This window comes from Vicugna pacos, chromosome 14 (genome assembly GCF_048564905.1).
Source record: "Vicugna pacos chromosome 14, VicPac4, whole genome shotgun sequence".
NCBI lineage: Eukaryota > Metazoa > Chordata > Mammalia > Artiodactyla > Camelidae > Vicugna > Vicugna pacos.
In genome coordinates, this window is record NC_133000.1 from 51,972,675 (window position 1) to 51,981,638 (window position 8,964).

At 35.2% G+C, this 8,964-nt stretch overlaps 1 long non-coding RNA gene across 1 annotated transcript; it reads right to left on the reverse strand.

The window, feature by feature from the left end:
• Positions 1-220: 220 nt before the first annotated feature.
• On the reverse strand, positions 221-5,137 carry LOC140685533 (uncharacterized). Its single transcript, XR_012058789.1, has 2 exons — positions 4,838-5,137; positions 221-481 (listed from the first exon to the last, which is right to left on the reverse strand). It is a non-coding gene; the product is annotated as an uncharacterized lncRNA (long non-coding RNA).
• Positions 5,138-8,964: the final 3,827 nt, after the last annotated feature.

Here is an 8,964-nt window from a genome sequence, read left to right on the forward strand (position 1 = left end):
GCCCTCAGTAAGGACTAGAGGATGGGTGAATTCAAAGGGTTCCATGGACACAGCCTGTGTGTCTCATCTTGCAAGCCATTAGTATTCACCTTCAGATCCCATTTCTTATCTCCAGAAACTGTTAAAAACAAATAAAGAAAACAATTTACATGATACAGTCAAATTTTATTTAACACCTTATGAAGTGAACAGTCTCCTTTTGAAGAAATGCAAAATGGGGTGAAAGGAAGGAAGCTTTTATTATATTAAAAAAAAAAGAAAGAACATGGAAGAGACAAATAGAAAATATCTGGTTGGATGGAGCCACATAGTCAATCTTAGTTGGGTGAGAAAGCCCAGAGTTGGCTTGGAATTGGGTGATTAGGTAACTGGAAATACCGTGGTTCTGGCTAAGGGAGCATTTATAGTTACCTGAAAGTTATCCAAATTTCGATTTGCTGATATGGATGGCATTCAAGGCAGAAGCAGTTCCATCTTGGGTCTAGAACAAAGGCAACAAAGGCAAAGAAATTACATAAAAATTGTTAGTGTTGGTAGCTCACAGTAAAAAAAAAAATATGACAATGAATATATGTATGTTCATGTATAACTGTAAAACTGTGCTATACACTGGAATTTGACACAACACTGTAAAATGACCATAACTCAATAAAAAATGTAAAAAAAAATTTAGTTTTGGAGTCAGAAAATAAAAATATCAATATTTGTAGGCAATGAAATTGTGTGCCTAGGGAAATCAAAAGAATCTCAGATAAACTAGCAGAGAAAAAAAAATCTTTAATACATTCTCACAATAGGATAAAAAATATATAACATAGACTGAAATAATGAAAGATATATAAGATACCTATCTAAACTTTCTAAACATTAAAAGAAATTGAAAAAGAAAACTAATTAATAAAGGGATACTTCATAGTCATGTGTTAGAAGTCTCATTATCATAAATATATAAATTCTCCCCAAATTGATCTATATTTCAATGCAATTCTAGTAAAAATCCAGGAGCTGAATTTTGGAAAAATTAACACATTGATACTACAATTGATATAAAAATACAAAATAACAAGAAGAACCAAAAAATAGCTACATCAACATGATTGGAGAAATTATACTTTGATATACAGAGATATATTATTAAGTTAAAGTAATTTGTTGAGTCTATTTTTGGTGCAAAGATAGGCACATAGAATAATGGGTCGCTCAGAGAGTTGAAAAATATACCTGACCATATATGGTCAATTGATTTTTCTCAAAGGTGACACTGAAGTTCAGTAGGAAAAGGAATCTTTCCAAGGAATCAGCAAACTTTTTTCATGAGGTGCCAAATAATAAACATTTTAGGCTTTGCAGACCATGCAGTCTCTATTACAACTACTGAATCTCATCTGAAAGTATCAAAAGACAAGATGTCTACAGAAGGGCACAGCTGTACTTCCAAAAAACTGTATTAATGAACACTGAAATTGAGTCATACAATTTTCATGTCACAAAATATGTTTTTACTTTTTCCAACCACTTAAAAATGTAAAAATTTTCTTAGCTCACAGGTCACCCCAAAATAGATTTGGCTTGTTGACCATGTTTTCATTAAATTGTGCATAGTCAATTAAATATTGACATGAGAAAGTAATGTATCATTACCCCTACTTGACACAATACACAAAAAATCAGTTTCAGTAGACATGAAACATAAATGCATACAGAGTCTCTAATTTAACACAGTACTATATTTTTAGTTACTTGAGGTAAGGAAATCTCTTTTTACAATGTCATTTTAGAAACCATAATCTCAGCACTAAGAATATCATTCTTACAGAGTTGGTGATTATTTTTCAGCTCTTTTCAATGAAATGATCTAAGGGTTTTCTTTTTTTTTTCTTTTCTTCTACTTTTTTTTTTAAGACACATAGTTTAGTTAACATAAAGTTTATTGTATCACTTCAATGATATTGATGACTAGAGTCTTTTACTTAACCCTATCAATCAAGGTAAATAAAGTTTAATAATTAAAATGCCTTATGAAAGTCTCAGTGTGCATACAGGCTGTTTGTATATTTATTTCTCCTGGGTAATAATACACAAAAATAATCAAGGTCAGGGAAGTGGGCACAGGATGAACAGAGTGCTATGCCTAATTGGTTTATTTTCCAGATTCATAATGGTAAAGCTACAAGGCCAAGTGTGTTTTGCAGGAAATAATACAAGGCATAACTGACTGGGAGAATCGATGGCATGAATGCCTACACAAGTATCATATAACCCACCACTCCTTTTGTATATTGAATGGAACAATAGTAAAGAAGCTGTGTATTCTGGGAAGTCACCTTATGACTTCAGCTAAAGTGCTTGTGGTCAAAACTCAGGTGGGTTATCCTACAGAAAGCAACTTGAGATCCTGAAATCCAGGCAGCTGAACCAAAACAAGTTAATGGATTAGAGTCAACGTTTATCGTAGTAAAATGGCAAATAACAGTCTAAAGGCCTGGGCAGAAATGGTTTGTAAGGATAACGAGTATTTTGTTGGCTTAGCTTTATGTTTATGTATTATAGTTATGTTTATATATTATGTTTATATATCATATCAAGCTTCATGTTTATGAGTCTGCAAAAAACTGCCTGAAATAAGTAAGGGCAAAACAGCATCTTTGAAACCAGAACCCAAAAGATGGCATAAAATATAGTTGAACTGCATTATTAGCAAATTCCACATTTACAAACCTGCCCACTTGTTAAAATTTCCTGGGTACCCCAAAATTGGTTCTTATTGCACTTTCACAATCATTCATGGACATGCCCGGTATTGAAACATTAGAGTCACGTGTCCCTAGCTGAGGTGGAACAAGGTAGTACTCTGCTTTTTGTTTCAGCTCTCATACTGTACACAAGGGTCCCTTCTGTGGTCTATTTAATACATTTTACATTTTTGTCCTTTTTTTTTTTTTTTCATGATTTCGCTGTTTAAAATGGCCTCCAAGAATGATGCTGAAGTGCTGCCTAGTGTTCCTAAGAAGGCTGTGATGTGTCTTACAGAGAAAACACCTGTCTAAGATAAGCTTTGTTCAGGTATGAGTTATAGAGCTGTTGGAAGTTAGTTCAATGTTAATGAATAACAATATGTATTAAATAAGGTGTCTGTAAATAGAAACACACATAAAACCAGGTTGTGTATTGATCAGTTGATAAAATGCTGTGACTAGAGGCTCGCAGGAACTTGGCCATGTATTTCCTGTAGGAGAATTGCTTCAGTATTCACTAAGTTATAGTGCTATTACAGATGATAACTTACTGTCAAAAATTAGAATTGACTGTAGTTGCCCTACTCACAACAGCTTATATCATTCCTACTACAGTAATCCATAAATATTTCATTTTTTTTTCTATGGGTAGATTTTTAACTACAGGCATACCTCAGAGATATTGCAGGTTTGGTTCTAGACCACCACATGAATTGTTTTGGTTTTCCAGTGCATAGAAAATTATGTTTACACTATACTGTAATCTACTAAGTGTGCAACAGTATTATGTCTAGAAAACCAGTGTACATACCTTAATTTAAAAATAATGCTGTTGGAAAATTGGGGGTGATAGGCTTGCTCAACTTAGGGCTGTCACAAACTTTCAATTTATAAAAAAAACACAATATCTGAATAAAGCACAATACAGTGAGGTATGCCTGTACTTAATCTATGATTTTGCTACAATTCATTAACATTTTTTGTTACAACCAATATAATTAATTTACTGATTATTACTGTTGGGCTGTTTCCTGAATTTTATAAAATAATTAGAATTACATTTTCCCCTAAGTTTTATATTAAATGTCTCAGTCATATTAGAGTTTAATTAGGAAAGAAACTTAAAATTGAGCAGGTAATCCATTCTAATAGGATAGCTTAATATTTATTTTTAAACTCCAGCAAATTGACTAGAGACAAAATTCAATAACATTCTAATTCTTTCATTTAAAAAATATTATTATTAAATATAGTTATCATAAAGAACCTGAAATTACACTTGTCAAATGGATAACAGAATAGGCCTCAGAGAATTTATGCCTTTACCACAGTCACAGCACGAGCACAGAGATAAAAGACCCCTGATTTCAGACCTCATGATTTTTTTTTCTCTTTCGAAATAGAATAAGCTTTATTTTTCTCCTACTTTATAAGGTATTTGGACAACAAACTAATTATAATAATAGTTGCAATATACAGCATTTACTGCAGGCACTAATTTAAGTCTCCAGTATTAACAAATATTATGTTCTTAAAACACTATCATTAAGTACATTTCCAAGAGAAGTTAAATATCTCATCCTGAGTCACAGGGCTTGTAAGCGGCAGAACCAGAGAGCAAACAGGACTCCTTTGTCCACACCCTTCCTCACCAGGCTTCCTGCAAGTAATTTTTGGTTATTTGTTTTTCCTTTACCACCTATAAATTTAACATTGATATTTTACTATCAACCATATTTTATTGTGCCTCTGCACACTTCTGAAGTGAAAACATTACATATATTTTTCCTCATTTTTTCTGTTAAATAAATTAACAGTTTGAAAAAGAGTTTATTTTCTTTCCTTTTTTTTTTTTTTTTTTTTTTCTTTTAAGCTGTACAGAAACGACCCTTATTGACAGTCACAGGCCACTAGCGCGAGTCTGAGGTGAAGGAGAGCCTGGCGCCTGCTCGGCTTGCCTGGCCTGGGCGCCTGCGCAGAGACAGCCCCGGTGAGGGGACTTGGTTGGTTGGCAAACTGGCCTCCAGGGCAGGGAGAGACTGAAGGAAGCAGCAGACACTCCAGGCTAACAGGTGGCAGTTTAAAGATGCAAAGGAACTTACTCAGGAGGCATGCTGTCTTCATTGCTGCGAGACGAGTAGCTGCCCGCCAGCATCCTAACAGTTTATAAAGAGGCTTTAACCGGGTTCAGTCACGGATACTTTCCGGATGGTCTCAGAAACACACTGCTCTCTCAGGACAGCGACCCTCAAAGGCCCTGGCTATGGGCATGGTGGGCCTTTCAAGGACAAGGAGAACGGTGAGGAGCCTGCCCTTGCCCGTCCCGTTCTGTGGTGAGCCAGCAGTCAGACCCCTCCATGACCTGCTCCTCCAACCCCCTGGCGCTGAGACTGGCAGCGGACCTTCCCGAGCCCGGGGCATTGTGGGACTTCGGAGAGGCGGGAGCGCAGCTGACGCGAGCCCGCCCTCCCCACAGCGCGCGGAAGCGCGGCGCCAGGGTCCTTACCCGCTTGTGGGAGCCCCGAGGCGCGCTTCCAGTCACCCAAGGCCGCTGGAGGTTCCCAGCTGCCTCTATCTCTGCACCCGAGACAGTGAGAGAAGGCAGATGATCCCACGAGGAATCATGGACCCCTTGAAGAAGGACTTGCTGGGGGTGGAGTAGGCGGTGAGACGGCCCGGTGCGCAGTCAGGTGTGTGGCAGCGGCCTCGTCAGGTTCTCGCTCTCCTGTGAGGATGCCGAGCGGTTCGCGAGCTCTCCAGGCACTTGAGGTAGGCAGCTTCCTTCATGAACCTCTTTCAAACACATTTCGGATAAAGACGCAAATCTGGACAACGGGGGAATTTGTTAATAGCTTACCAAAGAAAATAATATGTGTTGTAAAAACCGCAAAGGGGTCAAGATACTGGGGTTGGAATTCCAATGTGAAGACTTGATGCTACCAAACTTACAATTCGCACTTTGATGATATTCTCCATGAACGGAGGATAGTAGGTATTTACCTCAAACGTTGTAGTGAGGGAAAAACATCATAAAAACTTTTGGCGCATAAAGAATTCTGGAGTGAAAACTAGTATTTCTTATACTTCTAAAATTTTGTTTTCTTCAGATAGGTTAACTTAATTCCGAGATTTAGGCACAAAGAGAACCGTGCTTTTTAAAAGCTCCTGTTATTCTGTGAGTGTCTTTCAACACTTCAAATATTTGTGCTGTTTCTTCTCTGTGTCCTCTTCCAAGTCCTAACTATAGTAATTGAACTGCACTGCACTGTGTTAAAAAGGAATTTACATTTGTTTGTAGTGACTTACAAACATAAGATAATATTCTGTGTTTGCTAAATTATTCTGAATAACACCTCAAGAATACATTTTCCCATTTCATGTTTTGTGGTTTTATAAGTAAGTAAAAAGCAAGAAAAAAATGAAACATTGCTTTTGTTTAGTACATAGAAATAATCGAAACAAACAAGCCCATTTAATCAGTTTTTACATGGAAGACTGTAGTGCATAAAAATAAAAATCAAACATGGCTATTTACCCATTGTTATAAGGAGACGTATATTATAATTTTATTAAATGTAAATGTGCAAGTAAATTACAAATACTATTATGTGTTATGCTTCTTGAGCATCCAGGCTGAAATCAATGGAAACATTATGAAAATGTAAGTTAATTAAGATTATAAATTACCTTGCTGCAAAATTGAGATTTTTTTTAAACTATAATTACTACCTCAAGTGTTTCTTTTCCTTTTCTCTTGAAAGAGAATTTACATTTTATAGTAAGCAAAAATGAGAAAAAATTATCCTTTACTGGAGGGGAATAAACAAGAAATTGTGTGTGTGTGTGTGTGTGTGTATAAAAGAGAGATATAGAAAGAAGGGAAAAGTGAGAGAAAGATACAAAGAGAGTTGGGGCTGAACATATGAAGGAATTTTAACTTCTAGGCTATAATGAAATGCATTGCATTTAATGTCTGTGTCATCTTATCAAATGGTTAAATGCTGGAGTAAATATACTGAAAATCCCTTAAATTATCAGAAATCAAATGGAATTCCTCTTTAAAATGTATATAAGTGTACATACATACAATAAATTGCATGTGTCATATGTAGATACAAGCTTGCTTTCACCTTCTAAGTGATTAAACAGAATATTCCTAGACCAGAGGCCCCTCATGTACAACTAGTTGCTCTCTAAAATATCTTTGCCAGAGGTAAGCACTACCTTCACTTTTTAATATATATGCTAGTTTTGCTTGGTTTGGAAATCATACAGTTTATATGATTTTTTTTGTGAAGCTTTTTTCATTCAATATTGCTTATGAGACTCATACATTACTGTTGCTGAACCTCCATCATTTACATTGTTTCATAGTATTCCTTTGAATTAATAAACTACAATAATTTTTGTGTTTCGTAAATGGTGGGCATTTGGATTTGTTCCAGTTTGGGACAATTACATGTATTTGATATGTATGTGTATGCAACTCTGTTAGCTGTACACCCAGAGGTGGATGTGCTAGTTACTGTGTATGTGTATACTGAGCTTTAGTAGATACGAAAAAAATATTTTTGATGACTATTCAACATTGTTTGCTGCCAAAAGCAGTGTATGAGAGTTCTAATTGGCTAATTCTTTGGCAGCATTTGGTATTCTCAGGCTTTTATATTTTAGCCATGCTAAGATGTCTTGGCTAGTGTTTTACATTTGTTTATTTGGCATTTCTGTGATGAGCAATGTGGTTGATCATCTTTGCATCAAGGGGGTTATTGCTTATTCGTATACCTTCCTTTTGGATTGCCTGTTTAAATCTTTTGAATATTTGCATAATGGGTTGGGTGATTTTCTTATTCCTTTGTGAATTCTTTATATATCCTGGATATGAACAACATAAACCTTGTTGGTTATATGTATCTTAAATATCTTTTTCCATTCTGTGGCTTGTTTTCCAGTTCAGATTTTCTTCTGATAAGCTGAATTTCCCATTGTGAATTAAATCCAACTGGTCACTCTTTTTTTTTTTTTTTTAAGAATTATTGATTTGTTGCCCTGTTATAAAAGCTTTTTCTAAGGTTAAAAAAAAAAAGAAAGATATACTTATTTATTATCATCTAGAAAATTTGTTAAATGTATTGATTGTATTTAGTGATACACTATAACTGGAGTTAATATTTCTGAATGGTGTTAGGCAGAATTTCCTTTACTTTGTAGGTATGGATATACAATTAATCCAGTGTCTTTAGAGATTTTCTTTTTATATCAAACACTTTATAAAATCTTGAAATAAATTTAGTATGGTAGACTGAATACTACCCCCTGCCAAACAGTATCCATGCTGTAATCCCTGGAAGCTGTGAATATTAATTAATATAAGGGGAAAAGGGACTGCACAGCTGATTAAAGTAAGAACCCCAAGAGAGGGAGAATATCCCCTATAATCTGGGTAGGTATCAAACACAATCATATGTAACTTTATAAAAGAAAGGCAGAAGGAAATTCAACACAATCAAAAAAATAGAAAGAAACAATGTGACCCCAGAGACAAGGAATAGAGTGATGTGACAATAAGCAAAGGAATGCCAGCAGCCACCAGGGCAGAAAGATTATTACCCTAAAGCCTCAGGAGGGACTGTGGCCCTGATGACACACACTGATTTCAGGACAGTGATACAAATTTTGGATTTTTGGCCTCAGGAACTGTGAGACAATGAATTTCTGTTATAGTGAAGCCACCAAATTTGTGATAATTTGTGCACCTCCCATTGGAAATTAATATAGTAAGCAATTTCTATCATTTTTTCTTTAATATTTAAGATCATCTTGGGAGATTTAAAGTATGTGACTACTTTATTATAATTTTGGGATGTGTTTGCCTAAATGACTCTCCAGAAACCATACCTCATAGACCCTGTGTTCTGTTTACTCCAGAAAATCCTTAGCCAGCAACATTGCTAAGGGTGTTTCAAAGACATGATTTCCTCTTTCTAGCAAATATCATTAATCTGTTAACTCAGAGGAGATCTAGTTGGCAAGGTGATTTAGTCCAATTTACCTATCCTTTGTTTTATCCCTAGCATCACCACCTCATTAAAAAATTTATAATTTAAATAATAGATTGTAGGCCAGAAAGTTTAAATCTCCTTTCTCCATCTTCAATTACATGTTTTTAAAACAATTTTTATGAATCACTGTTGATTTTGTTAAACAGTTTTTCTGCATATCTTAAGCC